Source organism: Aythya fuligula, chromosome 14 (assembly GCF_009819795.1).
Source record: "Aythya fuligula isolate bAytFul2 chromosome 14, bAytFul2.pri, whole genome shotgun sequence".
Taxonomy (NCBI): Eukaryota; Metazoa; Chordata; class Aves; order Anseriformes; family Anatidae; genus Aythya; species Aythya fuligula.
Genome location: NC_045572.1, coordinates 17,402,010 through 17,428,830, shown reverse-complemented (window position 1 = coordinate 17,428,830; position 26,821 = coordinate 17,402,010). Strand labels below are relative to the sequence as shown.

At 44.2% G+C, this 26,821-nt stretch overlaps 1 protein-coding gene across 5 annotated transcripts in view; it reads right to left on the bottom strand.

The window, feature by feature from the left end:
• Positions 1-26,821, bottom strand: part of FSTL4 (follistatin like 4) — a 276,166-nt gene that overhangs the window by 205,932 nt on the left and 43,413 nt on the right. For 3 of the 5 annotated variants that reach the window (XM_032196664.1, XM_032196669.1, XM_032196665.1), the window contains one exon: positions 747-933. The gene's annotated coding sequence lies outside the window, so the exon portion shown is untranslated. Of the gene's footprint in view, positions 1-76; positions 151-746; positions 934-1,930; positions 2,261-26,821 lie in introns of those variants that run through there. The other 2 variants (XM_032196667.1, XM_032196666.1) reach the window with 2 other exon arrangements.

Below are 26,821 nucleotides of genomic sequence, written 5' to 3'. Positions count from 1 at the left end.
CAGTCAAAAAATAAATCAAAACCCCCTTTTCCCATCCCGGCAGCTCTCCTCCAAGCACCCCCGGGCTCGCACTCACCTGGGGCTCGGAGCCGGGTGACCGAAGGGGGTCGGAGGGGGGGGTCCGGGGGGCTGCGGGACGGCTCCGGCCGGGACGGGAGCGGCGGCGGTGCTGGAGATGGGGGGGTGGGGGGGTGGGGGGGGCCCTATTTGAGCTCTCTGGGCCGGAGCCGCCTGACGTCACGGCCTCATTTGCATATTCCACCCAATCGCCGGCACCTGAGCGGGGCGCCGGGACCGCCCCCGAGGGGCAGCGGCCGGGGGGGGGCCCGGGAGGGGTCGGGGAGAGGGGGGGGGGGGCAGCGCCGTCGGGGCTCCGAGCCCCCAAGAAGGGGATGCGGAGCCCCCAAGAGGGGATGCGGAGCCCTCCCGGCACGGCTCAGGGGTTGGTTGGGGGGTTTAGGGCCGCCCTCTTGGGGTGCTGGGGTGGGGAGGGGGGTTTAGGGGCGCCCCGTCGGGGGGCTGCTGGCGGGCACCCCCAAGGGATGAGGGGGGTGCTGGGGAAAGGGGAGCGAGGCTCAGCCCCGTGGGGAGCCTGGAGGCTCGGGGGGGTGCTGGAAAGGTTGGGTTGGGGGCTGTGCACCCCAAATTTCGACGCTGTCCCCGTGGTGTGCCCCGGGGGTGGCAGAGGAGAGCCCCATGGGGATGGGGGGACATCCCCCGAGGGAACTGGGGAACTCGGGGCTCACCTCTGGCAAACCTCGAGGGGACGGGGAGGTCCTTTTGGGGTCCCTTAGCCCCACGTTGGGACACCAGGACCACCGGGAGCTGGCAGTGGGGCACGCTGCGTGGCCAGGGGCTGCTTCTAGTGTCCAGGAGCCGTGGCCATGCGGGAAGGCAAACATTAATGTTCATTCATTCTCTTCCCCATCACATCTGTTAAAAAAAAAGAAAAGGGATCAATATAATCATTGCTCATTTATTTTTTAAAAGGCATCGAGTGTTTACGAGGGAGGAATGGGGCTGTAAAGGGGTTTGGGGTGCTGGGTTTCAAAGGGGAATTAGGCACAAGCTGGATGCATCGCGAAGCAGGGGATGCCCACAATTAGCAGCAGAAGTCTGAAAGACCTCTTAAAACATGTCAGTCTCCATGTTCCTTCCGATACAGAGCCCTACAGCTGGATTATAGGGAATTAAATTGCATTTGTCATTGGCTTCAGCGTGAGAGGGACAGGACCCCCCTGCTCAGCTGCTTGAGAAGACACGGGCAGCTCCAGGAGCCAGCTCTAGGCTGGAAGGCAATCTGCTTCTTTCAACAGCAGCTCACAAAATTAGCCATGAGCTTGTAGGAAGAGACTCTTCTAAGAGAGTAAGCTCTTTCATTATTATTATTGCTCTTTGCAGGATATACCAAGCAAGGGCAGCTTTCTGGGATTTTTCACATTTTAAGTTCTGGCCAGGGAAACGTTGCACCTCCAAAATATCTTCAGCATTTACCAAAAAAAAAAAAAAAAAAAAAAACGAGGTTATTTAATGACTTTCAGGGACTCGTTTGCTCTGATTTCCTTCTTCCTAACAAGAAAGATCTCAAATCGCTGATTTACGATTTGGATTAAAAATAAATAAATCACAAATGTGATTGGGAGCATCTGCAGTGAATTGTGCATGGGCACTACAAAGCGGGTCCTTGTGGAGTGTTCTGCATGAAGCAACGAGTGCATATTTCATAGCTGGCCTATAGGCTTAAGAGGTCTGGGCTTTAAAAAAAAAATAAAGCTGAAATCTAATCAGAGAAAAAAAGGTATCTTCAGTGAGATCTTTTTCTCTTTCCTGGGGGAGAGGGGAAAAAAAAAATCAGCAAACAGAAATAATATCAGTGGAGACAACTCCTTCCCGTTTCCTGAAGGAAAGAAAGAAAAGTCTAACCACTTACCCACATCATTTATTCTGTGAAAATATCTTCCAGACTGTCTGTGTTGTCAGTTTGAAGTATTTAGTCATTTCTCTGTTTCTCTTAAGTCGGACATAAACACGAGATGTACCAGGAGACATGTGAAGCATCCACGCAGCCCCTGTTTATTTATACCCACACCCACCAGAGGATGCATGGTGGGGAGGAAGTCAGCTTGCCTCACCCCACACAGCTTGCTGGGGTGACACGGGCTGTGACACGCTTGTAGCAGTTTTGGCACATTTTGCTCATTTTACATAATTCTGGTGCAGTTTTAAATGCACAGCCCGTGCCTGCTGCGTCTCCACGTGGCCCCTGGGGCTGAGATGAACGAGAGCACGGCGAGGCAGCGCCAAGTCCCCCTGTTGTTTTTTTCCCACCCACCCCAAAAAGCTGAAGCATCCGGAATAAAATCCAGCTATGCAAGCTGAATTTGGGGCAGAAAGGTATTCCCTGGCAATTATTGCAGAATGACAAGATCAAGCTCGTTTTTTCCTCCCAGAGGTGGTTCCCCTCCTCCTCCCACACAGCTTCTCGAGGAGCAAGGGGTTGGAGAAAGCCCCCCAAACCAGGCCACATGCACCCCACTGGCCCCGAGCATGGGCACTACCTGAGTCCTGCATCATGAACCCAGCTCTCCCCTGTCCCACCCCGGGGAAAGCCAGGCCCTCCTATTTCAACCCCATGTCCAAACCCAAGCCCCTTGCTTTAGAGAGCTAAACGAGGAGCAGATTTGCCCTGTGCAGGTGATGGATTGGGCAATCTGGCTCACACCAAGTGCCTGCCTGCTCCTCTATCAATTACGGGTGACCGTGTCCCTAACCCAGCTCCCCAGACTCCCTCTCTGACATTACAGGTGCACGGTCAGGTCCCAACACCCATTTTTGGTGACTTCTCTTACACGCTTGGCTCCTTCCCAATTCTCTGATCCTCTGGTTCCAAATCTTTCCAGTTTCTCCCACCGCCTGAAGCCACTTATAAACCCCAGCACCCTGCCCTGCATCCATCCTCCAGCCAGCTCCGGCCCTTTCCTTTTCAAACGCCTGCAATTCGAGGCTAGTTAAGCTGCAGGAGGCAATCCTCGGGTGAGGAAGATCACAGAATCACAGAATCACAGAATTTCTAGGTTGGAAGAGACCTCAAGGTCATCGAGTCCAACCTCCAACCTAACACTAACAGCCCTCCACTAAACTATATCCCTAAGCTCTACATCTAAGCGTCTTTTGAACACTTCCAGGGATGGTGTACTTGTCCTCACAGATGGCACCTTTTAAAAGCCCCTGGGATGTCTCTGTGCATCCCCAGGGCTGTGGGAGCTTTGCTGAGGGGTTGTCTGCTGGTCAGCTGGCTGCAAAGCCTGAGCAAAGCCGGCAGCTCTGCTCCAGAGCAGGGCAAAGCTGATAAATTCTTCATCTTCAGGGCTGGATGAGTTTGAAGCAAAATAATTGTTGCTTTCCTTTGAACTGGGAATTGGAGAGGCCCAAAAACAAGTGACCGGAGCTAGAAGGATAAGAAAAATAGATGGTTGTAAAGACAGCCTTAGGAGGGGAAGATTCCTATTCAGAGAAAGGAGTTTGCAATTATTTTTTTATAAAAAGACAGGACAGCCCACTGGAAGGAGAATTCAGCACTCTCCCCCACCATGTAGGTTAAAAAATATTAAAACCAGACAATGATAAAGCAAAAGCACCCTGCAAGCGTAGGGGAGTTGAAGCTGCAAGTGCCAATATATTTAACAGGACTTGGGCAAAAACAGGGGCTGCGAAATAGCACCTGGGCCAGCCCTGGTCTCGTGCATCTCAGTGAGAGGAGCTGGAAATGTGCAAACTATTGTCAGCTCTGACTGATGTGGCTTCCAGAGCCTGATGAGAAATTCTGAGCAGCAGACTGGGCACACAGAGCCCCGCGCCACTGACGATTCGAGAGCATGCAGGAATGACCACTGCAGTTAGCTTAAGGGAAAGAGTTTTGAAGAACAGATGGTCCTCTCTGATCGGGCTTAAAAAAATAAAAATCAAACAACAACAACAAAAAGGCAAGAAGAAACAGAGCAATGAGCACAGCCAAGGCTCCCTGATTTTACTAGCAAAGGACTTAGCTGGTATCCATCTGAAGTACTTCCAAAATCCACCAAGTGATCTGTGGAAAGGAAGACGAGATTTTCACTTTGAAAACCCAAACTTTGAACGACAGCAAATCAACTCCCCACCTCTGTGTCCGATCCTGCTGTTTAAATGCAGTAATTAAGCATGAGGTTTTGAAAGAACGCCGTATTCACTGGGAACAAGAAGCTGAGGGAGTAATAGGACAACAAGATTCACGCTCATCGCTTTTTGTTATTTGAACCAAAAGCCTAAATCAGACCTGATTAAACTAGGAACTCGGAACCAGACTCAACCAAAACTAGGGCTATTAAACAAATACAAATGTGACAAGAGTCACGATTCAATTATTACGAGTCCATCTTTTAATTGCTCATTAAGATGGCAGTGTGTATCTTTGCCTACATACATTTAGCAAAGCTTTTTCACTCTGACAGCACATAAAATTCTCCATGCCAACTGTATATCTCTTACTTTTTATATCAACTTCAGAGTTGCCAGTTTTTCATTATCTTCTTGGTCACAAATTAATAAGGAGGAACAAATTTAATAGCAGCCTCAAACCTTTAGAGATTATGTCAGCCTTGTGTATCCGTGCCAGTTAAATTACCATTTATTTCTGCTTAAATTTAATGTGGTCATCTTCATACAAACACACACATATTCAAAGCCTGCTCGCACGGCACAGCGTTAGCGCACCGAGAGGCTGCTCTGAAAAGCTGACATGGAGCTCAAACCTGAACCTTTCTGCCCGCGCAAGGTGCAGCAGATGGAGAGGACTGAGGTCAAGAGCTGAGAACGGGCAGGATTTTGTGGGCACCGTTCTCCTGGTGTGCTACAACCAGGACAGCCGTGGAGGATGCTGCACACCAGAGGCACGTCCTTCAGGTGGTCAAAGTGGGTCAAGGCTCCCATCTAGAGAGGCGCTGCCCTTGGTGACATGGTCTTCTCTGCCTCGGTCATGTTTTAACAAACGATTGCTCTGTTGGGTGAATGCCTCGGGATGCTGGCAGGGCAGTGACCCACCTGGCCCCGGTGGTGTGCGCGGTGCTCGGTCCCTGCCTCCGTAGCTGTCAGCCCAAGAGAATAAAAAAAAAAATAAATCGTAAAAGATGTTTTATACCAAAGGAAATACTAAATGTAGAAACAGTGCTTTGATTCATTTCACAGCTGTAGTCTTTTTTGATTTGTTTGTAATTTTCTACACTACTGCTTCCAATTTGATACTGTCTGGGTCTGGGATGACAATGCGAATGGGATAACAGATGATGAGCTCAAAATACTGAACACAATCATATTCGCCCTACGTGTACCCACAATCAATATGTCACTTGGAGGAAGGAACCATCAGCTACCGGGCAAACTTTGGAATATAAACTGTCACAGGGACTCCAGGCACGTTTCTGAACTCCTGGGAGCTGTCGGTGCAGCAGGCTGCCTGCTCTCCATGGGACATGCGAATGGGTCGAGTAAATAACCCCAAATACCTGAGCTGAAGGTGTGGCAGCTTCCAGCATCCCTCTCCGTGTCCAGCCCCATGAAGCAGAGCCCAGCAGGCTGGGGGCTGTGCTGGCCCCGGGGCGCAGGGATGCAGGACCCCCAGCCAGAGACCCAGCTCAGGGCTTTGGAGCAGCACCTGTATCCCTCGGCTTTCCCATCTCTCAATATTTTGTCGCTGTCCTCACCCAGATGCACTGGAGACAGCATCAAAGCCAGTGGACGGTGTTTATCTGAAGACAAGAAAGCACTTTGATCCACGGGCACGGCGGATAACAAGGCATTTAGCTTTTTTTCCAGGCTCCTTGGCTATTTGTAAGTGCAGTCATGTCACAGCGAAGTCGTGGTGCGTGTTCTGAAGCATATGGCGAGCTTTTTTTTTCAACTTGTTTTTAAGAGTACTGGTAAAACGATGAGCTTTAGTGGGCTGAGAGGGCTCGGGCTTGCAGCAGGTGAGTGGGCGGCCGGGCAGAGGAGGGGGCCGCTCGTCCTCCTTGCCAAAACGCCCCGCGTCCGATGGACAGGGGCAGGGGAATAAAACGTGCGGAGATGAAAGAAAGCGCACCACAGCTGAAGAAAAACCAGCAAGAAATGTGAGTCTGCCTCATTTGAAGCCTTCTGAAGCACCTTTGTGTTTTATCTCATCGCTTAATAGGTTCTGCTTTATGCCAGCACATGTCTGTGCGGTACGTGGAGTTCAAGAAACACACGGGAGCGAGGGGGACTTGGCGACAGGTTCCTTAAATCCCCTCTGCAGACAGATGGCCAGGAAGCAGGCTGGGAGGGAGAGTGCAAGCAAGGAGGATGACGTTCTTCAAGAAAAATTAAGGGATGTAAATGGCACCGTCGCGGCTCGGAAAGACAAACTCCTGCAAAGCATTAGCCGGGCTCAGTCCAAACAGCAAGGAAATGATTTAGAAGAGGACTGTGATCATTTACAATTTTTAAAGGTGAAAGGTGTGATTTTGGTAATACCTTAAAATTAAAAGGCCAGCCACTCTGTCTTTAAAATGATGGTTTCTCTCCTGGAAGACTTATCTCATTGTCAGTCCATTAGCAGCCAACCAGAACCCATCCATACAAAAATAATTGGCTATTGATATACGGTAATGCTGAAAAGTTATTCTTATTTTTGTTCATTGCTACAGAAAGATGTCCTCTCCAGCTGCACATTCAATCATTATAAATGCTGCTGCAAAAAAACTGAAAACACTTCTCAGAGATGGATTAAGATCTACTTCACAAATAAATACATTTTATCACTGAGAGAAGAGGCAAATGTCACTGGTGCTGTTTTATACCCAGTGGAGACCACTTACACTGGAATTTTCCCCTCCCGGTCAATGAACGGCACTGGCTGTGCACGGCCCCCCCCCATCAGCCGGCTCCAGCGCAGGTTTGTACCTGCTGGGCACACATCAGGGGCTGCTCTGAACCACAGCTGCGGCCCCTCCTTTTTGACTGCAGGGAGCTAAAAGGGGCAAAAAAAAGATGTTTTACTGTAAAAGCACAGCGCCGCGTGGCTCTCGGCGTGCTGTGCCGGCCACCAGCAGCGGTACCGCTCTCCGTGGGGCACAAGGTCCCATCTGCGAGGGTCACATCCTGCAAACCCTGATAGCTTCCAGCAGGACCTTCTCCTGGAGGGGACAGGAGCAGGGGACAGCAGGACCTGCTGCCACCAGCACTGTGCCCCGTAAGAGGTTATTTGTGCAGCGGTGGGGAGCTTTGCGCTCAGGCTGTTAGAGCCGTGCCGAGGCACTGCCAGATGCTGCACTTGCCAGCTAAGCACCCCTGAAGAACAGCTAATAAAACTGGAGGACATTAGGCTTTGTAATGCTGTATTTTAAAGATAAAGAGCCTCTGGTCGGCCTAGCGCTAAGATTTTTACTTCCTTGCGGACGGCTATTTGGCCGCTCTGTAACCCAATGTCGAGCCGAACCCAAACAAGCAGTTATAAAACTAGCTGGAACGACGCGCGGGGAGATGGAAAAGGCAGAGGGGAGAAAGTGGGGAAATAATCTAGCTTGACAGAGAATTTTTGGGACCGTGGATTTTGCCCATAGAAGAAATTTCTCATGGTTAAGGCTCAAACACACACCAGTAAGAAAGCAATGTGTTGAACGGCTTCAACGAATCTGTCTTGGGGCCCTGGGTAGACATTGATTTTGGGCTGTTTTACCTTGTTTATGGCCATTCACTTGTAGCACTGCTTGATAAAATACTTTAAGTAAGAAAAAAAAAAATCTTACATTTGTTTTAGCTGCCTGTGGAATTACATTTCTGTAAGTATTTTACTTGTTTGGCCAAATTTCTACTACCAACAGTTTTCTGTTGCTTTGGAAGTGCTGTTAGAAGCCTATCGCTCTTCATCATCACTCTGCCGAGCCTCTGTTACCCTTTTACCAACACTCTCTCCCACAGTAACAGAAGACGCATTTTTTTCTTGTATCTTATTGTCCAGAATAACTCTTGGATATTACAGTCATCAATGCTTAGTACTAAATCATTTCCCTGCCAATTCCTTGTAATCAAATCTTCCAGCAAGTCGATAGCAATAACATTTTTATAAGGCATTGTCTCTCTCGACCTATTAGGTGCTTTCTGATCTTTGAATTTTCCATTCTGAAAAGAATAGACAGTGACCTGGAAGAGAGCATAAAGCCTGCTGATGTCGCACAGCCTTCAGCAGCCATGGTATTGCTCACTCCAGCCAACCCTTTGGGTCAGAGCCCTGACTGCTTCCGACAGGCTGCTCAGTCACAGGAGTGGCTTTCAGTTTCCTTAGGAAAAAAAAAAAAAAAAAAAAAAAAAGCAAAATAAATAACTGAGCTACCAGGCCCACTAGAACCAACAGCGATATTTCTACTGCATTTAATGGCACCAGATGTTGGCTTTGCAGAATTATATGCGGTGGTACGCTTGGTACATCTGTGCCGCAGTGCAAATATGCCAGCACAGCTCACGGGGAGATACTGAACGCTGCTTTAAGGGCAGCACTGCAGAGCCCAGCAGAGGGCTGCAAAATGCACCCCAGCCCTGAGCTTCCACGTGAGCCATGAACTTGTGCACAGCCATGGTGCTGTCAGCACCCACGGCATCGCTCTGGTGGTGGTGCAGGACGCTTGGCTTACTTGATTTGGCTTCAAGTCTGCATAGTGCTGCTGTAGATGTCTGGACTCCACCTCTACCACCACCTAATGGCCCACTCCCACCATACACACCCCTCCTCTCTGATAGAGGATCTCCCACAGCCACGAGGCAGTTGCCCATTGACTGACTTGGTCCTTTCACTCACAATCTTACACTCAAATTCACTCCTGAGTCTGCAGTCAATAAACTATCTTTATCTGGCAGCTTACAACTCAAGAACTGAACTAACTTGAAGCCAAGGAGTACCAGGCACAACACAGGCAGCGATGTATTTATGCTTTCTCAATTGTATTTGAGCTTTGGGAGAGCTGTTGAAATGGGAAGAAAAGGAAGTTTTCTTCATTAGTTCATCTTCGCGTCCTAACCTCAGTATCACTCAGATAGCGATGTCACGGCTCTCAATTCCTATTTTGTTTCCATACCCATTTAACAAAACCAATGGTGATTTTTAAGATACTTCACCTAACGCCGAGGTGCGACAAAGACATAGCGATGGCCCAACAGTGACCACGTGCTGATGAGAGGGTTTCTCCCTAAGGAGGTCTGCGTGCCCTAACCCATTCAAAGCACAGAGCATGGAGGTAATTGTCAGGCACTTATCATGTGCCGGTATGGGTGACAGAGCCACATCTGTGTAAGCCAGAGTCAGGAGTTTCATTGATTCTGATGGGTAATTTATTTCTGACTCTGCAAGGCAACCCCTCAGAGACCGGCAGTCGATACCGGTAGAGGAGGATTAGCACAATAACACATCGGCTGGGTCAGTGGGCAGGCGGGGTAGTTATTATTCCCATTAGCTCAGATACAAATGGAAAAGAAAGGAAAAAGTTAGTGTCAACAGCAGGCGGTGTGTATCTTGTTTCTCCTTTTTCTTTGACAGGGTTACAAAACATACAGCTATTATTTATTTATTTTTAATATTAATGCATTTGAAACAGGGAGAAATAGAGATGGGGACAACATCCCTAGTGCCTGTTCTCATCTCACCTTCCTCGTGTATTGCATAATCCCCTAATGTATGGAAAACTGTTCAAAACTCCTCACTGTGTCAGCGTTTTCAGATCTCAGGGGATCAGACCCACAAATAATATTCAAGACAACATATTCCTGTCTGTGAATAATATGAAGAGCTGAATCCTTTTCATTCTTTACATTTTTTTGCCTCTCACATGGCCTTAATGAAGATTTTGCAATCCTGTCTCCCTGGGGGCACACGGGTACAATCAAACATCTGCATTTAAATATCCTCTCCCTGCCTCAAACCTCAAAACGAAAACAAAAAACAAAAAACAAAAAACCAGGAAATAATTCCTTCCTTCCAGGCTTCCTCAGCCACATACAAACAAGTCTCCTTCAGTAAGAGCAGCTTTAAGCCAGAAGCATGCCACAGCACAGGGAGGAGATATGCTCAAGCCTAGAGGCCTCCACCCATCCAGCTGCCCTGGAAATATTTTGGAAGTGCAGCACCGTCTGTGCTCTGAAGACTACCTGGAATCTGGGTTTGAGCCTTCTGCAGGAATGCACAGGGGCTGCTTTATCAGGGCGGTTTCTCCAAATTCCTGCTGTGAGAAAGGACACAAGTGGTCTTCCTCTAGCAAACAGAAACTTTCACGTCGCTGTGCGTTTTCCTGCGAATAAGCACAATGACTTGTACTTGTACTTCAAGCACACCCCGACAGATCGTTTCGATCTCAGTAGCCCCAGACTTCATCTCTAACCCGCATTTTTGCTTTGCTAGTTGATAGGTTTGAGTCCTGCATTCTTACACAGATAAAGCCCCCAAGTGATGTGGAGTGAAAATGAATAACTGGCCCGCGATTTGGTCCCCAGTGGGTTTATCTGGTTTATCTGCAGTACAGTTTTTATGTGATTCAATTTTATGAAGTTGCCGTAACAGAGCTGGTCTGGAGAATGGGCAAGAGTTACACAGATATTCATGAATAAATAGATTAACCCTTTTCTTGTGGTGTTTGGAAGGTTTTAAATATTCAGAGTTTCCCAACGTTAGATCACTGAGAAGCTCAGACTGGCCAGATGCTAAACATTACTCTCCTACTGGAAAAGTTACAGGTGTTCAGGCAGCAATGATGCTCTGTGACCCCTGGGACCAGTCACCGATCCTAGCAGACATCCAGGAAGTAATCAAACTGGGAAGACTATAAAAGTCTAATAAAAGACTAACCTGCTGGCTGGGAATTATTTATCCAAGCTAGTTGGTGAATGCTTATAAACAAGAAATACAATAGCACAGGCCGGAGTAGGCTCAAAATTTATCCACAATTAATAAATTGACCTATCCTACATACTGTGTTATTTTCTTTGACATTTTCACAAGCTACAAATCTGATAGTACAATTAAATGACAAGTTCAATCACTTCTTTATTTCATGTATATGTATATTATAATATTTTATAGCTGTATTATGGAAAGGACTGTTTACTCATGTTGTATCTTCCCTACCATAATTCAGAGCTTTGCTTGCCTAAGAAATTACTTGTCTGCATTTTGATTAAAAAAGCAAAACCTCATTGTTCCTGTGGCAAATGAATTCAATCTTTAAATGAAACTCATTGTCACATCCTTTTCTATGCAGCAAAAGCATTCAGCTCCTGGAATGGTTTTAACCTCTAACACAGCACTTTTGTGTCTGTATCTGATCCAGCAATGATTCATTTTTCTTCCAAAGCTTCGTCAGTGTTTGGGCTCTGTACTTAGTTCTCAATGAACTGGCTATAACGCAGTAGTTACAGCTCCCTGGAAAATGACACACAGTAACTCTGTCAAGTTTTTTATTAGCTTGGATAGGTCTTTTATTTTAGCAAGGTCTTTTATTACCTTGGATAGCTTTGAACTAGGTTCTGAAGTGGATGAGTGAAGACCTGGAGATCCAATTTTATACCAAGAGCCATTAATTTTTTTAACCATAACCCCTTGATTATTGATAGGCTTTTGTTCTTTACTGTCATTGCACAACACATTGTTTGAAGTGAATCAGAGTGCACAAACTTCCACAATTACTCACCAGAGCTGGGATGGGTCATGGCAACCCGCTGGCAGAAGTCCCCTGACTTTCAGGATGCAAAAACTTGAATGTTTCCTCCCATCACCGTCCCTCCAGGTGCATTCAGCCCTAAAAATGACAGATTTTTCTTCCACACACGTGAAGATCTGCCGTTTTGCAATACCCCTTGCATGTTGTACCAACCTCCTGGATCAATTAGCAGTGGGTGAATTCCAGATGACTTCCTGCAGATCAATACGCAGGTGCCTGAGGCTACAAAGTGCTGACTGGGGGTCTCTCAGCTGCGATGCCTGACTTGATGCATCTTTCAGCTTCTCGCTCTTCAGAAATGTCAAACTCTCTCTTCGAGCTGCAGATTTCACTTTCAGTTGAGCCAAATTGAACTGCTAGTCATGTTTTCGGATGTTCTGCTCTAGCCTGGGAGATAATCAGATCCTTCTTGTTCCATGGTATTTGTCAGAAAACATCGTAAGGATGTTATGGAGAAAGGAGGTGTCTGGAAATCTCAGATGATGGTTATGCTTTTGTCCATTAATCCACATATATACACAAAAGCACTTCATTTGGAGTAGCTTATCATTCTACCACAATAACTACACAGATCAGAATGGACTCCATCAAAAGAAATGAGCATGGATGAGGCAGTAGGACCAGAACCGAGCTGCACAAGTGCAAGAACATGGGGGTAGGGTGAGGGGAAAGACATGACACTAATAAACAGAATTTCATTGATGATGTCAAGGTCTCAAAAATGGTACCAGGTCTTTCTTCAGTAGCATACGATTCACTTCAAGACCATTTCCCTTTAGTCTACTAGGCACTCTCTTCATTTGTGTTCTTTGAATTACATTTTTATGATTCAAACTTAAAAGGAAATTGTATTTAAAGCTTGAACCAATTCAGACCTCCAGGTAACTGAAGTCAGCCTATGACTAAAACTTGATAAAGCTCAATCCTTCTATTTGAACCACCTTATTTACAAATCAAACAAACTCACATCAAACTGATTGCTTTCATATTTAGGCTCTTTTGCCTTAGACTTATTCCTGCATGGTGCTGTGACACGTGGCATTTTGCTGTGTTGTTCCTTGGATTATTTACACCATGGAGGCATCCAGAGACCTGTGTCACACAACAAATGCTCACGGTATTGGTAATATAACAATCAGTTACGATGATCCCCAGACACATTTGAGCTGTTGGATAAAAGGAAATCCACATAGCCACAAAGAGCTGCTTGGCAAAAATCCAGCCACAGACTTGGCACAAAAGAAAAATAAACCAAGTTTTCTCTTTAATGTTACCGACCCTTCTTGGACCTCGGATCCATACTGCAGCCATGGCCAAGCAGCAGGGCTGGGAGCTGGCACGGCACCTGCAGAAGGTCAGCGAGGAGCTGGGTGATGGGAAGCGATGGAGGGCAGCTGGATGATGCTAAATGTTTTCCCTTCTGGGGAGCCAAAGTCACTGCGTTTTGGCAGAATCTTGCCCTCCTTGCACAGTATTGATAGCCACAGCGTGTCCTTGTGGGTTCTCATTTACATCGCGAGTCTGAGAAGTTCCCATTTTCCTTCTGGAGCACATTGTCAAGATCTCACAGACAGATTACATTGTCCTGCTAAAAAATTCATTCTGTAGGGATCAGTTCGAGTTAAATCTAAGAGGAATAGTACATTACCCGGGGATTAGGCTCATATTTCAAACAGACTGTTAGCTGAATAAGCGTAAGGTGTGCGCAACGACAGCAGAACAGGCCCAGAGCTCCTGGGCACGTGCTGGGCTGGAGGAGGGACAGGGAGCAACTCAGGAGCCACCTCTGTGTTCACAAAATGGGAAGGGTTTGCAGGTGCTGGGTGTGATGGGGCCGGGCTGCCCTAGGGGCGGCTGCCTGGGAAACAGCACTGAGTTCAACAAAATGCCCCCTAGAGAAAATCTGAAGTAAAATTCTATAAAGAATCCCCTTGTCCATTATCAGGTGGGCAGGGGAGTGTTTGTCACGTTATCAGCACATGATAAGAAGTCAGCAGCTGGGTCCTGACCGAGCAGGCACCCGTGCTGAGTGATGCTCCCATGTCCCTGCTAGTCACCATCTATCACCCAAATGTCCTAACACACGCACGCTTGGACAGGTGGGGAAGCCATCCTTTCCCATAAAAATACAGCACCCGATCACTGGAGCTTTGGGCAGTCTATTTCTAACCAGCACTGACCAGCCCAGATCACTGCAGTATGCATCATCTTCCTAGCTTGAAGGAAATGAAAAGTTCTTGAATGTTTAGGTTGTTTTCTGGGAAAATATACAGTGGAAATCACTGCTTGCATTCACTTGTTACACAGCCAGCCACAAGACCCGTAATTTCATGTTTAAGAAAGTATGTTTACAAATCACAGTCAGTGTCTGACAGATTAAGAATTTCTGTATACATCTCTCCTTTTTTGTTTTGGTAAAAACAAAAAATGTTCTGTAGATGTTGGTGTCAGTTTACTTTTTTTCACTCCCTCATACATTTGCCATCTGGAAACACCTAAATGCCAGCAGGCTTTGGCCTCAGGTTCGAAAGTGTTTGCAATTTATTTCTCAGAATTGCTAACAGCTTTCCCTGCCAAAAAAAGGAACAAACAATGATTCAGCAAAGCCTTTGAAGATCAAAAAGAAATATAATTAATTTGTTAAAGTGGAAAAATACCCCAAATCCCTGTTAACAAAATTGTATTTGACCTTCTGCAATTTCTGCTGAGAAGACAGACTTTTTACTTTACGCCAGCAGGATGCTCTGTGCTGAGGGAAGAGGAAACCCACCACCACCAAGGTTATGAGACCGTATTTCACAGCAGTATGTGAGATAACACACATATACCTGTGCTTGCCCCTGCCACTTACTCACCAAATCTCGTTTAATGGCCAAGGAGCTAACTGCAGTCATAAATACCCTCACAGCAGCAATAAGCACAGCAGGGTCTTGCTCAGTGTGCTGGGCACATGAGGCTGTTCAGGGATGGAAGGATCAGGAGGATGAGGGCAATGCCTACACCCATCATCTGCCCCCAGCACTGGAAAACCAACCAACCAACCAACCAAACAACATGAGCAAATTCTGCTGTTGAAAGCTCTGGGGAAAGCCAAATGAAAGGAATGGCTGATGCTGCCTGGTCCTAAGCAGTCACACCCTAATTAAATTAAATTTAATAATAAAAAACTGATTTTCAGCAGTTTACCTATTCAAGAAATGTCTGGGCTGGTGTAATCAAACTACAGTGTCAGATCCCATGACAAATATGCTAGATTTCCAGCAACTTCCCTCCCACCCAGCACTCTCTCCACCACTGAAACATGTGCCGAGCTGCCCTGCTATGGAACTCCCCGACTGGAGCGAAGTACGAGCACATTATGTGACTTAATTTTTTTTAGTGGCCACAACCTCGTTTAACATGTGATTTAATCCTTTGCAAAGGGAATAATAACATGAAAAAAAAAATCAAGTGATCACAAATTTTGCAAGTAATGAAGACCACTGAAATCTCGGTGGCTATATTACATTGGCAATACTTACTTAAAATGAAAAAAAAAATTAAAACAGCTTGTGTTAATGGTAGGAGGTAATGTTATATTTTAGATACGACCACTGGATGAATTCCATTTCATCAACAATTATGTAAAAACACCAGCTAAAAATGGATTATGTTTGTTTTTGGGGAATTAACTGTGCAAATAAACACAATTTAATTCCTGTGTTAGTGGGAGAACCTCAAAGTCAGACTCGCGGTTTTTCTGCAGCTTGGTAACAGTGATATTAGCAAACAGATGCTCCCAAACTAGTTTAATATTGCTAAATTACTCTTTTTGTTGGAGCACTCGTGTTAATCTAAACAGAACTAGAAGCAAGGCAGGCCAAGTCAGAAGTGAGACGCGATATTGTAAAAAAAACCTGGACACCCACGCTGCTCCCAGTCTGCACAAATGAAGTTTTATGGGACCTGAAGCAAAGGGCAAAGCGATGAGCAGGCTCTTCTGTCCCAGAAGTCCAGATGCTAATTTCATTTTCACTGTGACCTTAAAGAGTAAAAAGTTGATCCAAACCTCCAGGATTAGGCTTTGAGCAGCTTTGTCTTCCTGAGAGGCAGTGGGGCATCTGTCCCCTGCCCACATCGTGGATTTGGGGCTGGAGCTTGCATTCACCCCATGTCTCTGTAACTGCCACCACTTCCATGACCATGGCCAGACTCATTGTGGAGGGGGTTTCACATCAAAATCTACTATTAATTCCCAAGAGCTGACCCCTCTTCCTGGTAAAATTTCCTTCCTTTTTCTTCAAGACTCCAAGTTTGAAAAATTCATCCCATAACCTGCAACGTTACCAACAGGAACCGGCACTTTTTTGAAGACAAATTCCTTAACTGGTTGGTGCAGAAAGACAGGGTAGGTGGCATTAACTTGGCTAATTGTTTACTTGCTTAGCTAATCTAACATAATCTGCATCGATTAGCTTTTGATTTCATGCTGGATGAGTGCACTGCTTCTGTGTGCCTTTCAGTCCATCTGTGGGTCACACCTAAAAGGCATTTTTACAACTCTCCAAAGCTAGACGAGAGAAGCAGCCCCCTCAGAGTGGTACTAAAAGGGTCGTTACACTCAGCATTAGGTAAAGGTTTGGTGTTGGGCTGCATTCACTTTGCTCGATTAAAAATGAAGTGTAAGCAAAAGGTGGATGGGAGAAATGTTTGAATACAAAGTATGCTGTACAGCCTCACATACACACAGTGCTTACGGGCACTCATCGTCTCTTAGTCAGGCTCCTTCCTTCTTTAAAGCCTCACTCAGTTCATGGGCTCAGGATGCCAAGAGTGAATATTTTATAATGAGCAGAACAAGAGTGCCATTTGCTTGATAAACCTGAAACATTTGCATGAGTAGAACAGGGATAATTTTGAGCCTAATGAAATGTTATACTTTTTTTTTTTTTTTTAATTGTTTTTGGGTTTTACTGCTATGGGGCCTGAGACTTTCCCCAGAAGAAGAGAGAGGGTCAGAATTTGACCCAAAGAAGTTAAATCTCAAATTTGATGGAGACAGTTTCCTGAAATACAGGATTTATTGTGTTTAATGCTACGGGGTTATAGCATATAAACAATACTTTCTGCAGCAGAGGAATACAGAAATACTGATCTAGCTAAAAATGAAAAAGCTTGGATGGCTTCACAGGCCTGTAATAGGTAGCAAAGTTCACAGCCTTCACCTTCAAGTCTCCAGTTGAAATTTAGATTGATTGTGACTAAAAGTAATTTCTGCCTGACAGCTCATGTGAAGAGAGTTACTTCATTTCATAACAAATGTGTGGCCAACAGCCTAAAATTATTATCACAATTTAACAAGTCCATCGGCAGTCCCAGAGGCACCGCCAACTGCTGGAAGTCAATCCTGCCTGCCCGGGATCGAGGGAAGCCAAGGTGGGGAGGGAAAGGAGCAGAAGCAAATCTATGAGCGTTATAACTCTTCTGGGGAAGAGCTCACGAATTTAATTGCCTGAGCCTCTCTGCAGGAGCAAAATTTACCTACTTCCTCACACGAGGCTGCCGGCTGGCTGATGTGTTATTTTTATTCCGCAGAGCTGAGCTTTCCAGTTGGAAAAGGGAAAACGGTCAAGTTTCATGGGGTTGAGTGTAAAATAAATAAATAAATACAAATCAATAAATATTTTTGGCCACAGCGTGGAAGGCCATTCACGTAGAGATAAAAAGCCTAACCAACGCCACCTGAGCAACAAAGGCAGAAGGAGGCAGGACCCAGCCCAGCCAGCAGGCACCTTCCAGGGGTTTGAGCATTTCAGGTCATGACTGCTTAGGAAGGAGCTGATTTGCTTGATTTTCTTCAGACTATAACGTGTCCTTTTCTGTCCTGGGAGGGAGACACGTCACAGAGCAGTTCTGGCAACTGCCAAAAATGAGGTTGAGTTGCGTGCTTCAGTCAAACACCCCAAATTGGGTGGGATGAGCCAGGCCACGTTAACTCATCGCAAAGCTCTTCTGCATCTGCTGCATGACAAAGACTTTCCAGTACAGCTCCTATTACCTAATTCAATATAGATTTTTCTATTTCAAATAAAACTGAAGAAGCAATGAAGCAAAGCAATAAGCCTATATTCATTCAAATTTGAAATTATTTTTGCTCATATCTGAGAAAAGTTCACTGCCTTTCCCAGAGTAATTGACGTGTTTGTAGAGAAAAAGAATTTAAAGGACTCAGAAAAGCATGTTCATGAAACGTGGAATTTCAACTCTTCCTAAACAAAAGTGCCAGGCAAAATATTTGCAAATGTACCTATTCAGGAACCTGAAATGCAAAGTGGTTTCTCTGACCAACCACAGCTACAAGCACTCATATCATTAAGCAGTAATAACATGGTATTAAACTTAAATAATAATTAAGAAGTAGTGATTGTCTATTAGTGACAATCCTAGGAAGAGAAAGTGAGGGTGAATTAAAGCTACTGGCAAAGCACATATTCAGCTTTACTGTTTCAGTTAATCTCCTGTTGGCACTGCCTCATGCATCTTTGCTACACACACAGAATATGGGAGCAAACCCAATGAAGCCACTCTTGAAAACCCGTATTTTACTGCTTGGGATATGGCGTATCATGCAGTAGCAAGAACCCATCAGGATAACTATGCATCAACAAAAAGCAAATCTCGATAAATCAAAGTAAATCACCATGGCATGTAGGTTTTATACCCATATATTTATCCATCCTATACACATGCATATGGAAGAGTCTACAGATTGATTTTTACAAAAAACTGGGGAGATAGTTTTATGTTAAGGAAAAACTGAGTATAATTGAGGAATGAATTATTTATTATGACCTGGGGCAGCTTTAAATTATGAACTTTTTCACTTTTGATTTTTATGGCTCGGGATATCAGCTCTTTTCTCTCTGTGCATGTTCCGTATTTTCTTTTGTCAGCTGAGTTTTTCCACATGGTGCATGGGATAAATTCTGTCTGTAGGCGAGCAAAATGGCATTAGATTTCGGTAATGGGTGATATATGGGTACTAGCAAGGACTATGTTTTGTTCTGTATGGAGCAACCACTCTCACTGATTTATACCCCATATTTTCAAAAGTGCAATAACCACATTGCATCATTTAAACAAGAAACATTTACATCATCCAAAAAGCTGAGGTATGCAATTCATGCAGGAGAGCAGAAGAACATCCTTAGGTCAAGAAAAGTGATTACTGCTATGGCTACCAGCAACGGTTAAATGCCATAATAGCCTCTGGTAATAGAAGCTGTTAGGATTGCAAAGAAAAGTGTATGTGTGCTTTGTGACAAAACCATTAACTGGAAAAAAAAAAAAAAAGTTTTCAAAGTATAACTTAAGCATGGAACAAAAAAAAAGAGAGCCCTTTAGCATCTCCAAGAATGGTACTTATCCGTATCTTCCATAGTGAAAGCAATAAAATCTATTAATTCCCACATTCTTCCTGGTTACCAACCCAAAAAAAAAGTTGGTAAAAAAAAGAATTATTGGATCTCCAATTCCTCTTTTTGTGGATCCTATTAATTTTCACAAGCTTACTACAGAACTTCCGCATTCTCAACATAATGCTAAGAAAATCAAACCACCTTCATTGGTGACACTGGACTGGTTCCCAGTTTGTCACTACCGTGAAACTATTCCATTGAGGGCTTGTCAAAACAAGGGATGTGTGAAACTGACACTGGAAAAAATGATAACTGATCTTCATAATAAATAATGTAAAGCGTGAGCTCATTTGGGCTACTCTAGATGATGATTAATTTTGAATCCCTTCCGCCTCCCCAACGAAGGCTAAAAGTGATCTAACTTCGGTAACGTGCGTTTTAAAAAATATTTTATACTATTGAATGTAACTTCAGTTCGTTACATGAGCGTAGCATTTTGACAGGCATTTGGTTTTGCTTTTCTCATTCTTACTGTTGTTTGTAGAGAACTGAACTTCCAGAATTACCTCTGGTCTTCAGCTGTTACGGTGAGAAAGGCTCAGAAATGCCTCAGCTTGAGCAGGACTGCACCAAGAACAAGGTCAGATGTAAGTTTGTCCGAAATCCATCTGCAACTAGTCCCTAGCTAAGTCCCTGCTGAAATCTTGGTCAAGGCAGATAACACCTAAAAAATACTGCAATAAGAGTGTACGCCTTCTACAACCATAAATACCGGGAATGTTTCATGAAAGGGCCAGTCAGTTGTGGCAGTACTTTGTGATGTGATTTGCACAAAGTTTTAGGAACGAGCAGTTTCTCACTTCAGCAGCTGCAGCTCTCCGAGCACCAAGGGCTGTGGTATTCAGCCTCGGAAGCTTAGAGGAGGTGAGTTGTTTTGTTCCTTGGCTGGGCTGTGCGCTCACTGCATCTCTGATCTATTTTTGTCAAGAAAATAGAATTTCAGGGATCACATTTTGGAGACTAAGAAGATAGTAAGTCGTACAGGGAATCATAACATTTGAAGATTGTCTTCCATCACTCAAAAAAATCCATAGGTTGATGTGAGATTATTGAAAAACACAGTCACATTTCTCAGTCCAGCCCAGGGCTGCCTTGTCTCTTTATACAGTGAGCTCATCAGAGCACAGAACATCTACTGTTTGGAATTTATGGAGTGCTTGGTATAACATGGCCCAGGTTTTTGGTAGTCTCTCAACTTTTACCATAAAGAAAATAATGAATAACTACAGAGAGTTTTGTCTCTGAGGGATGGACACTACAGTGAACTCTTCTAAGCTATTTACTCGTTGGCAGGGTCAGCTGCACGCATCTTTGACTAACTCCTGCATAAATATAAGCTTAAACATTCCAGTTTCTCTAGACCAAATTTCACACCACCAAGTGGCTTTCCAGACAGGTTAAAAAAAGAGTAATTTTCATCATCGTGGAACAAAAGCACTAGAGCTCCTTCTGATTGTAATAAAGAGAAAAGATGTTATTGAGTGATGCAGCCATCTCCCAGGGCTGGGAAGGATCTACAACGTACTCTGACTTACCTAGTGCTCACTGCAGGCATTCAATCTAAACAATCATTTTGGAGTTTAACAGAAGACAATACAAAATACCATGCAATCATTGACAACAGCCTTTGATGACAAAGAGCAAATAGATAGGGAATCCTTTCAGTTTAACAATGTAGATAAAAGGACATTTTTATATTTCCAAATGATACTCAAGGCTCAGGTGTTGCAGACAATACAAAAATAATGCAATATTGCTTCTCTCCAATGCACTTTTACTTCTGGAGTCGAGGTTAGTTCACCTATATTGATTCACTGATGGTGTTTTTTCTCTACCAGCTTCACACCCTGTTTTGTATGGGGTCAGTGCACATATAGAAATAATACTGAATCTAGGAGAAAAAAATAAGGGTATTTATGAGACTAGACTTGAAATTGCCTCCTTGCTCCATTTAGTCCTTTAAGAATGAGAAAGCAGAATTCTTTCATGCTTCCATTGTCTGTCATATTTGTGCACTTTTTTTTTTCCACAGCAACTACAGAAAATACACCTGTTACCTTGAAATCCTGATAGAGTATTTGCATACTGGCTGGGGAAGAGCAGAAAATGGAGAGGAGGAGAAATACAAGCACCGGTGTATCTGGTCCTCCAATGCAATAGGCAACAATGGTTTCCACCATTTTTATTTATATACAATTTTTAATGCCTTCAGAGGAAGTTCTCTTGAAGCACAGATTCTGATACTTAAGACTCAGAAAGTTGAGAAGAGCAAAGGTGACTGTTCTGGGGAACACACACTGCCGCAAGTGAAGTTAGGAAGGGAGGTTAGCATGCCACCAGGGCACAAGGAGACTGCACCCGTCTGATTTTACTCCAGTCTTTCATAGCTCCAACACCACCCTCTTGTTATACAAACCATTACTTTCACCTCCAATGGAACAGAAAAAAAAAACAACAGACCTTAAATTTGCTTTCAGCTAGGCACAGACAGGAGTTTTGGCCAAATATCTGCATATAGACAACAGAAGCAAAGTATTGCAGTGTTGTTCCTTCACTTTTCCTGTCTCTTTTTCCTCTAAATGCCAACATTTTATAGTACTTTCTCCCCTTTCTTATTCTTCACGAAAACACTTTCAGTACAGCATAATTTTCCAGGCAAATTGCACACTTGTCAGATCACCTGATTAAGAGCCCCGTATTCATTACTATAAAAACCAACATGCTCGCTGAATCATTAAAAAGCAGATTGGTCAGTAATAATAATCAGTTTTCTGCTAATAAATACAGCTTGGCATGCCTAATTCTGTGTCCTACTCAAATACCAACGATGAAGAATTTAACTTTTAAAAAGTACATTACTGCATGTAATATTAGTACATTGGTCTTCGTAAGGAGCATTACTACTGTCTTTAAAGGGCAGGCAGTTCATGTATTAATTATTTCACTCGGAGAGTGCATTGATTTCTTGAAAATCTTTCCATGCATAAAAGCAATTTGAATATTGTGTATGGTTAAACCCTCTCAATCAACTCGAATACAAAGACAGACCAAAGATGTACTTGAATTCAAGAGCTAACATCAGAAATGCAAGCACGGTTAAGCGAGCTCAGTGCACTACCCATTACTGTACGTCCATGTGCCAAACACCCGCAGGCACACACATCCTGACCTCCTCTCTGCTGGCCGGGAGGAAACAGCTAAAATGGACAAAGCGTGGGTAGAAGAACCAGACTGCAGGCAAATATTATGTGGCAGAAGGATATATCTTTAGAAATTCATTTAAAAAAAAAAAAGGAGAAATATTCACAGGGAGACTTTGGACGGCACCATATGGATCCGAAGCTGCAAAAACCACATAAGGTTGTTGATCTCAGCAGTGTGGGACTGGATTTGGAACATGCTACTCCTCTTGCACCAGTGTTCATAAGGAAAACATGTAATGTCTGCTTGTCTAACCCTTAAATTTTGCTGTCTTAAAAATATGGGACCGCTGTGATTTGCAACTTCAACGGTTTTTAATAAACCCTTTTGTAACTCTAAAAATAACAAAATCCAAAAAGATACTGAATTTTTGAAATACAGAATTTAATCAGGGCACAAATACCAAGAAAAATCCTCCTGCCATTAACCAACACAGCACAACTTCGCATAGTTGTGATGTTGAATAGTTTCCACAACCATTAATAAACAAGTTATATCAATGAATTAAGTTCCAATTGCTTGATTAGTATTAAGCAGTGAATATGTAAGAGTATTTACATTGTGTAGCAAATCTCGGGTTAAAATTCAGTACATATTTAGACTGTTGTCAGCTTTTAGTTGCACCTTAAATAAGATCTAGGTTTGATTTTGTGACTGAATGAGAAATATCGGGCATTATTACGTCTTTCTACTGTTTTCAACCTCTGTAGTTTACTTGGAAGATAATTTTAGCCCCTGGGCACAATCACAAAAGGGAACTTCAAAGTTCCATAAAGATGTCTCCAATGAAAGAACTTTATCATCTTCTCCTGTCTTTCTGATAAACTTCTATTTAAACAACACTATTTACAAAGAAATCCTTCTGCAATAATTTCTGTCAGAACTCAAGAAGGGTCAAGAGAATTTCATGTTCTGGAAATAAATATCTACACGCTGGTAGAAGTTCAACCGATAGTACCTGGAGTTCAGGAGTGCTACCAACAATTACTCTGCAAAACCAGCATGCTCAGTGAAAATCCTACTGAAGAGGGAAAAGGTCAGGAAATCTGTCATTTCAGAAGGATGATCTTAGTGGTATGTAAAGGAGTTCTCAAAATGTGCACTCGTGTCTTCTCAACAAGGCAACGGGATTATGATTATTGAAATGCTACCAATTTGTTGTAATTGCTCATCATTGCTATAATGCAGATTATTTCTTCAAAATAAAATTCTCATTTTGATTTGAAATATGTAAAGTGGTTTGCTCCCTTCATGTTATCACGAGCACTTAACTCGCAGGCTAAAGAAATTTAAATTCAGAACAAAGAAACCAGAGTAGATGGGCACACAGGGCTGAGTATACTAAAACATGGAGTTGCTGTGCTAGCTCGCAGAGACACTGCTCAAAATAGTAATATGGAATTGTACATGGGCTTGTAAGCTAAGTAAAACACAAATAAAAAATTCAAAACAAACAAACAAAGCCTCGCTACAAAAACACACCACTGAAGGCAAATCCTTTGATGAGAAATTTAACATTTGCAACAGCGGTTTGTTGGTCCCAGCCCAATTCACTAGATAGGAGCAAGTCCAGAGTTAAGAATATAAATTTCTGGAGTGCTCTTGGTTGCTGATGGGTGCTGCCTAATGGCAGGAAGTCATTTTCCTGCTCAGAAGCAGCTCCTGGTTTCCATGTGATTTAAAATGCCACCAGAAATAAAGGAATTATCAAGGCTTGGCCTTGATATACGAGCCTATTTAAATCCCTGGGGTGAGAAGCAGAGCTAAGGACTACTCTTCCAAAACAGCCTGAGCAGGATCATTAAGCAGTGCAGTAATAGCCTGGAATTGGTTCCTGCGGTACGAGGATGAAGCTGTAGTGGGTGTGCTGGAAAGAGCTGCCTGATTACAGATGGCTGAGTGGAGAGGCTAAACGGGGCACGGGACACAGCAAACACCGCGGGCTGCTGAAAGGCTGCAGGTGGAGCTGAGCAGGCACCGAACACTCCTTACTTGTAAGGCCAGGTGGAAGCTCAGGTTCTTTGCATGTACGGAAGAAACGTGGCTTCCCAAAGGTATCCTTCAGGGAGAAGTGGTCCTCTGATGGCTGATAGCCCAAAGCGGCATGCTGAAAGCTGCAGACAGTGGTCCCTGACTGTTTCGTACCTCTGAAAAGGAGAAAAGGAGATCACCTGCACCTTTGAAAGTCAGGAAAAAATGTTTTTCCTTTTTTTTTTTTTTTTTAACCTGTATGGAAATTGTTCAATAGGGTTGGAAAGTTTAATACTATACAGTAAAAGCTCTTTGTTGTTTGGAAGAGCTGCTTGTTGCCGGGTGCTGGCGTGTACAGGAACTGAGCGGTGGTGACTGGGATAAAGGTTCCAAGACAACCTGATCCCTAACTATTTTGGCACGGTATTTTGCCATTTATTTTGCCCAATTCTAGAGACTTCTGGTAGAATTCCCAGCATAAACCACAGTAAACTCAGCTCTGTTCTAAATCATCAGAAATCTGGTGATTTTCTTTTGATGGTGTTTCCTTGGACTTGACCCTATGAGGTTGGTTTGCCACTCACTGATTTCTCTCACTGTGTTGAAATCCAGGGCCCCTATCCTACAAACATACACATGGACCCGTTCTTTTATCATATGCAAAGCCTTACCGAGGTAACATACCCACTCAGGCAAAAAGAGGTGAGAATGTAGGTAGGGCTTTGCAGAGCCTAGCCTTGAATTCGAGCAAGCACACTGAAAATTCTGAGAGAAAAATCTGCAGTGGGTAAGACATCCACAGCTGGCCACCTGAACACAATCCCAGTTTGACAGACTGTTGCCTTCCCTGTGCCTGGTCTCAGAAGTGTCCTCGTATTCTCCCTGCTCCCTCACCAGATAGCTGAGCCCTTTTAATAAAAGCCTGATGAACGGCCAATTGTAAATATTGTGCTTCTGCTTTGCATTCTTGGCTCATTTGTGCTCCTACTGATAAAGCACATGGGAAATTGTCCAAGATCTTGTGAAAACTCTCCGTCCAGCCCCAGGAAAGACAACAGAGGACTCGGGATGGTGTTCAGCCATCCCCTCCATTTTGTCTCTGGATACACAAGACCCACCAAGTACTTCTAAGAGATCACGCGATGCCTCCTCTGATAAGCCTTTCTCTTCTTGAGCAATTACCATGTAATAAACTATTTTATTGGTTTTGCTTACATACTGTATTTCTGAAAACAAAACAATAAATGGCTGTAAAACCAATAAAATGTACCAGGCTAGTGTTTTATTACAAACAAGCCAATACCATACACTGCAGCATATTTTTCAGCTCAATGCACCAGGCTTCTTATTGTCCAGGTGAATGTTCCTGGCTGTAAATTGCAGCACTATAGCTCTTTTCCGGCGTACTCTAAAACTTCTTTAGGTTGATGTGCCTTAAAACACTCCTAGTCCTTGGGCAAATTTATGGGGAGGATAAAGCCCAGCGGTTTTATGCCGAGGCATTTTTAACTTTGCTAGCCACCCTGGCAGTGCACTCAGATGCTGCTCTGGGAGCGCAGACTGCACGGTTCAGCCGTCACCAGCCCTTTGCCAGCCCAGTCCTTGCAGACACAGCCCCGGGCTGCCCACAGCACGCTGCAGCGGGCATCATTCAGGCATTGATCCAGCCAGGGGGCTCCTTCCCAACTTTCAGTGATGGTTCCCAAAGCAGGAGCCCTGCGTGTCTTTCTGGCAATTATCATGCTGACAGTAGCTATGAATAAGACTAATATTGAATAAAAAAAACCTTCAGTAAGACTTTTCAGTGTGGTTCCACTAACTTTTCCTGTTCATTTTCTTCACTCGTCTCTCGCTGTCCCAGGAACTCTACAATTTAGCAAGATCCTATTAGAGCAGCTACCTGGCATACTTGGATGGAGTGCCTCTACCATGGCTCTGTATCATAGCGTAGAGCTACAACCATCCACACAAGCCAATTTGTCAAAACCAACTTCTTCACAGGTGAGAGGGCAGCTGTGGCTGGTGGTGAGCCTGAGACTCACCCACGTTCAGTTCTGCCCTGGTTTGTGCTGCAGGCTCTCACAAAAGTGCGAGCATACAGCTGAAGGTGGGATTTCTTAAGATGCCTTTTTGTGAACTCAACGTCTGCATCTGTGAAATGACTACAATAATGATATGCACATATGCAAAAAATAATAATTACTGCAATTCCCGTTCTTCTCTACTGAATGAAGAGGTATTATTATTATTTCACACAGTATTAACACAGGTCTTATTTTTCCTGCAGCAGTCTCCAGTTCTCTGCAGTGCACATGAAGTGGCAGTAGATTACTGGAATACATTTGCCTGGTGGCTGTCAGAATAACTTCATGCCCAGGAGAAAGCAGTTTTCTTAACACACCTTCAATCTTGTCAGCAGCACTTTGAGGCAGCAAGACTTTC